We start from the raw sequence: 7,046 nt of genomic DNA, 5'->3' as shown, positions 1-7,046 counted from the left end.
ACTCGTTGTGGACAGTGGATCAAGCCACACGATCTTAAAAGATAAGAGATACTTCATAAACCTAACTCTGAAAAATGCCACCATCTCCACCATTGCGGGTATTGCTAGTCTCATAGAGGGCCACAGCCAGGCAAATATCCTGTTGCCTATGGGTAAACATCTTGAGATATCAGATGCCTTGTACCCACCCAAATCTAAGAGAAGTCTATTAAGCTTTAAAGACATTCGATTGAATGGCTATCATATTGAAACCAAGGGCGAAGGACACAAAGAGTTCCTCCAGATCATTGATCTCGCCCAAGGTCATAAGAAAGTCTTAGAATACATACCCGCACTATCTACTGGTCTTTGCCATACTAAAGTCAGTATGATCGAGGCCAATGCCACTTTTAATAAAGAGGCAATCGACTATTTCACTCTATGGCACGACCGGCTTGGCCATCCCGGTTTGACCATGATGCGTAAACTGATCCTGAAATCAAACGGCCATTCCCTTAAAGAGAAACGAATTATCCCTAAGCACCTATCGTGTGTTTCTTGTTCCCAAGGGAAACTCATTTCTAGGCCATCACCAGTTAAAGTCACTAAAGAGACTATAAACTTTCTGGAAAGATTTCAAGGAGACATCTGTGGACCAATTCACCCACCTTGTGGGACATTTCGATATTTCATGGTCCTCATTGATGCGTCCACTAGATGGTCGCATGTTTATCTCCTGTCGACCAGAAACTTGGCATTTGCCAGGTTGCTTGCTCAGATAATTCGATTACGAGCCCATTTTCCAGATTTTCCTTAAAAGACTATACGTCGAGACAATGCTGGTGAGTTCACTTCCCAAGCGTTTAATGATTACTGTATGTCCATGGGGGTAAGTGTGGAACCCTCCGTGGCACATGTACATACACAGAACGGCTTGGCCGAATCATTTATAAAACGCATACAGCTCATAGATCGACCATTACTCATGAGGTCGAGACTTCCGGTCTCAGCGTGGGGACATGCGGTCCTTCCCGCGGCCGAGCTCATAGGCATCAGGCCATCAAGTGAACATAAGTATTCCCCATTACAATTACTTATGGGTCATGAGCCAGATGTATCCCATCTTAGGACATTCGGCTGTGCCATTTATGTTCCAATAGCTCCACCACAGAGAACAAAGATGGGACCTCAAAGGAGGATGGGGTTATATGTTGGATTTGATTCCCCCACGATTTTAAAGTATCTTGAGCCAACAAAGGGTGATTTGTTTAAGGCCAGATACGCGGATTGTCATTTCAATGAATCCGAACTTCCAACATTAGGGGGAGATAGCAGTAAAATGGTAAAAGAAATATCATGGAATCAAACATCCATATCTTGGCAAGATCCTCGAACTCAAGAATGTGATCTAGAAGTTCAAAAGATCATTCATTTACAAAAGCTAGCTAATCAATTGCCAGATTCCTTTGCTGACCCGAAAAGAGTGACAAAGTCATAAATACCAACTGCTAATGCCCCAATAAGAATTGATGTTCAAGAGGGACACAATCAAGTTGCTACAGAGTCTAGACAATGTGTGAAACGCGGTAGACCAATTGGTTACAAAGATAAGAACCTTCGGAAAACAAAAAAAGTGCAGAAAATGAAACCGAGGTTGTTCAGACACCAGACATGGCCGCGGCCGATCCAGCCCGAGATGTGGCCGCGTCTGACCCTACGGCTTTAGACATGGCCGGTACTGATGCCACTGATGTGGCCGGCCCTGATGTGCCAAACAATGATTCTTGGGAAACCAAGATTCATGGTACAGATGGTGCAGATAATAATGAGATCTCAATAAACAATGTCTTGTCTGGGAAATAGTGGAACAGAAAACATGTCGACATGGATGATTTATTTGCTTATGAAGTAGCACTTGAACTTATGGATAACGAGGATTATGAACCCACTTCTATATATGAATGCATGCAACGACCAGATTGGCTTAAATGGAAAGAAGCCATAAACGTGGAGTTAGAATCATTGAGAAAAAGAGGTGTACTTGGCCAAATAATCTGGACACCTCATGATATCAAAGCAGTGGGATACAAATGGGTTTTTGTGAGAAAGAGAAATGAGAAAGGCGAAGTTGTGAGATACAAAGCACGACTTGTTGCACAAGGATTCTCACAAAGACCTGGAATAGACTATGAGGAGACATACTCCCCTGTGGTGGATGCTACGACCTTCAGATTTTTAATCAGTCTGGCCGTGAGAGAGGGTCTGAATTTACGGTTAATGGATGTTGTAATCGCATACCTATATGGACCACTGGATAATGAAATCTATATGAAAGTCCCAGAAGGTATCAAATTGAAAAACAAAGAGAGTTCTCGAGAACATCATTGTATTAAGCTGAATAAATATCTTTATGGACTGAAACAATCCGGTCGGATGTGGTACAATAGACTAAGTGAGTACCTAGTGAAAGAGGGATATAGAAATGACCCTATCAGTCCATGTATTTTCATTAAGAAATTCGAAAATCAAGGGTTCGTGATCATAGCAGTATATGTTGATGATTTGAACATCCTTGGAACCTCTGGAGAGATTTCCCAAACGGTTGAATACCTTAAGAAAGAATTCGAGATGAAAGATCTCGGGAAAACAAAATTTTGTTTGGGATTACAACTTGAGTCCAGAAATGATGGTATCCTTATGCATCAAATGGCATATACAGAAAAGGTACTCAAGAGGTTTAATATGGCCGATTGCCATCCTCTGACCAGTCCCATGGTCGTGAGATCACTCGGTCTTGACACTGATCCATTTCGTCCCAAAATGGACGATGAAGATGTCCTAGGTCCCGAAATGCCATATCTCAGTGCCATAGGAGCTTTAATGTACTTGGCAACTCACACACGGCCTGATATAAGCTTTGACGTGAACCTACTATCTAGGTTTAGCTCATGTCCGACCCAGAGGCACTGGAATGGGTTCAAACACGTTCTGCGTTACCTGTAAGGAACAAAAGACTTGGGTCTGTTTTATACTAACCATAACAAAGGTGGTTTAGTTGGCTCTGCTGATGCTGGTTATTTATCAGATCCACATCAAGCTCGATCACAGACAGGATATGTCTTTACACATGGAGGTACGGCCATATCATGGTGTTCCATGAAACAAACCATCGCGGCCACGTCATCTAATCACTCGGAAATCTTAGCCATACATGATGCCAGCTGCGAGTGTGTTTGGTTGAGGTCGATGACCCAACACGTCCGAGCTGATTGCGGGATGGCCGAGAGCAAAGAGCCAACCGTGATGTATGAGGACAATGGTGCGTGCATTGTTCAGCTCAAGGACGGTTACATAAAAGGTGATAGGACGAAGCACATATTGCCTAAGTTCTTCTTTACTCACGAGCTTTATAAAGCCGATGAGGTCCAGGTCGTCCAAGTACGATTAAGTGACAATTCAGCAGACCTATTCACCAAAGCACTTCCTACCTGCACGTCCAGGAAGCTCACACATCAGGTTGGGATGCGTAGGCTGAAGGACCTCCACTGAGGTTCACATCAGGGGGAGTAGTGCGTGTTGTACTCTTTTTCCTTCATCATGGTTTTGTCCCACTGGATTTTCCTGATAAGGTTTAAATGAGGTAACATTAAGCGTATTACAATCCCTGTATGGTTATGGCATCCAAGGGGGAGTGTTATAAATCAATTGATGGATGTCCATAACCGGCCCGGTCCATAAACTGGCCCATCCACAGGAGAGAGAGAGAGGAGAAAGAGTCGGCCTATTGAGGAGAGAGGGAGGCGGCTACATCTATGTTTTCCTTATTTGTTTATGTTTATGATTTGTAATCTTTCCTATTCTTGTATTTCCTTTTATTTATCTTGTAATCCCCTATATAAAAGGAACACTTTATGATTAATAAAAGACATAAACTTACAGCTCTAAATCCTAAGTTTTACAACATTTACCAATTTTTTATTTTTTTTAATCTCAACAGACTCGGTTCAGTGCACCAACTCACTAAGCATAGTAGTTCTTACTTCCGAGCAATCTCTTGGTGTTTGGACACACACTTTAGCGAGAACGCTAGACTCCCAACAGTGCTGACCAGTTTACCCCAATTCTCGAAGTGTTAACTCACTATCTTAGTTAAGTTTTTCCAGCTTAAACCTTAACCAATCACAGTCACTTATTGACTCAACTTTAGTCCCTCCGGAACTCAGTTCCAACCAGTCTCAGTACAATCCTGACTTGACTGTTTGATTCCCGCACTCCAGTGTTCCTTAGCATGGCCTAACTCCGAATACTAGGAACTTAATCTTTTCAGAACGCATGGATCTCATCTTGATCCTTATAGTTGTTCCCTCAGATCACTCCCTGATCCTAACAAATCCCCAACCACTTATGATCGACATCAGCTTTTCTCATATCTTTACTGATCTTTATTGACACTTCCGGATTATTCTTGATCCTTACAGACATTTCTTACTGGATCCTACACTTGATCCCTTGCAAAATTTTCCTTTCAGACTCCCAGTCCTTCCTGGTTCACAGTTCGAAAATGGCAAACTTTTGTAGTTCCCATTATTCAGTCGTGGTTATGTCTTAGAAACTCAACAGTTCCCAATGACAGCAGTTCATTATACTAAACCGACAGACGTCCTATAGACATGTGATGGCAAACTCTCACTAGTTCCAATCCATGCTTTCATCGCGATCGGAAACCCACAGTAGTGAACTCCTTGAGTTCCAGTGACAGTACAGTTATGTCTTGGAAGGTACATCTCCCACATACATCAGATTGGGTTTCCGCAGACTACAGCACAGACACGCGATGGCGAACTAATCTAGTTCCCACCGACGCGATAACAATTACATCTTGGCAACTCTCCATTTCCCACAGACGTCAGGACAGAACACGCGATGATAGACAGTCACGTCTTGGAAACTATCGGTTTCCATAGACGCCAGAACAGACAGTATCAGTACAGTTATGCCTTAGCAAACCCACTCGGTTCCTAAGGATATATCATCAACACTAACACTGATGTTTCAGCATTCCCACTTGTCCCGTTAATCAAACACTTAGTCTGGTCTAGCATTATCATTCCAAGTCATCGAGCAGCCGTTTTACAATCCAGTTAAGTCTTAATGAGCATCTCAGCCATAAGCACCTAGACTGATATATACTCTCGCATGAAAGGAACTAATAATCTAAACTCAAATGATCGTCCCAAATCATCGAGCCGCATCCAAAATCCAGCAAGCCTTAACAAGCGTCACAGCCCCTAAGTACCTTGTCTGATCTAGATGCTCATGATAGGATCCGATCATTTACTACTTTTGAAACTCTGACCACAACTCATCATCTATGGCATCTTGTACCTCCAAATAGTTTCTTGATCACCTAACAAGTCTTTGGCAAGTACACCTGACTTCCAATCTCTTGTTCCGATAATCTCAACTCTCGGACCGCACAAACCTACCAAGACGATCAAGCTTAGTCAACCTTGACAATTCCTTTGTCCAGTTCCTATATCCAGACTTGCCTACACTCACTACTTGCTAAGTGTAAGTCTTACTCAGATTTTTTTCCAAAATCTTTTTATGAAACTTCCAGTTCCATTTTCCCGGACCAGCTTGTCCATTACCTTGAAAATCTTAGGATCCGTCTAAGCATTCTCAGTAGATGTTCCATTCAAATGTAAGTCTTTGTACTTCACATTCCAGCACCAGTGCCTTAGCCTTTTAGTCCTTAGGCTCTTCCATGGGTGACTTGTCCAATTCAGTTTTTCTGATTCCCTGACTCTTTCAGGTTATCTCTTAGCAATCCTTCCATTGGCTTAGCCAGTGCATTAAGATTCCATCTCAATCCTCGGACTACCTGTCCAACTTCCTCTCCGGTACAACAATCAACTTATCCACTCGGCTATCCTACCTTGAACCCTTCCGCTGAAGTCTTCTTTCCAAATTCAGTTATGGACTTCTTATCCATACAGAATTAAACTCATCAGCTCCTTGGTTCCATATCCGACATCATTGTCCTTGACAGTTCCTTGTCTTACTTAGACTTTTCCGAAGCATCCTTGGCTTCCTCGAGCCACTTGATTCAATCCTAAATCAAGTCAGCTTATTATCCTTAAGCTTCAGAATACACCTCGTCAATCTTTCCCGTTTCTTCACTTCAGAATTTGGATCCATTGACTTAAATAAACCTCTCATTGTTTCCAACACTTAGATCTTAACTTAGACTTCGTTCCACCAATCCAGTCTTTCATCAATGATCTTATCTCCGGTTTCTTTCCAGTTAGACTTCTAACTTACATTTGCCCATACAAAGTGTAAGTCCGACTTGATCACTCCCAAGATCAAGTCTCTCGTCAATTCTCTAATGCTCGCCCTTAGCATTTTTCGCGTCCGTTCTAGAAAAATCTTGTATCATCCTTCAAACTCTGTCCTAGAACCGTCATTGCTCTGATACCACTTGAAAGGCCCCGACCCGGTTTCCCTTACCGCCGGCTCGTCCACAGTTTGCTTGGCCCGACCCAAACTGGCCCTTTACGAAATATTCCCTTTACTTACGATTTTTAACCAGCTTTCCTCTAAGTGGTTCAGTTCAGTAATCACGGCATAATAAGTCTAATCCGGCAACTTAGCAATCTACTAGTAATCGCGGCATAATAAACATGTACCTTACTGCCTCTGTGCTTTGTTATCTGATAATCCATCCATACACTCCTTCCCTGTTGTCTTCCTGCTTCTCGTCCGCCGGTTCGTTCTCATTTCGCTTGCCCCGACCCAAACTGGCCTTTTACGAAATATTCCCTTTACTTACGTTTTTTAACCAGCTTTTCTCTAAGAGGTTCAGTTCAGTACACAGGGTTCGCTAAGTCTAATCCAACAACTTAGCAGTCTACTAGTAATCGCAGCATAATAAACATGTACCTTACGGCCTCGGTGCTTTGTTATCTGATAATCCATCCAGACACTCCTTCCTTGATGTCTTCCTGTTTCCCATCCGTCTTATCCAGCCAGCTCGATCAGATACTTAACCGAATCCCCTTGTT

Source organism: Brassica oleracea, unplaced genomic scaffold (assembly GCF_000695525.1).
Source record: "Brassica oleracea var. oleracea cultivar TO1000 unplaced genomic scaffold, BOL UnpScaffold00616, whole genome shotgun sequence".
NCBI lineage: Eukaryota > Viridiplantae > Streptophyta > Magnoliopsida > Brassicales > Brassicaceae > Brassica > Brassica oleracea.
Note: the sequence above shows the minus strand (reverse complement) of the source record.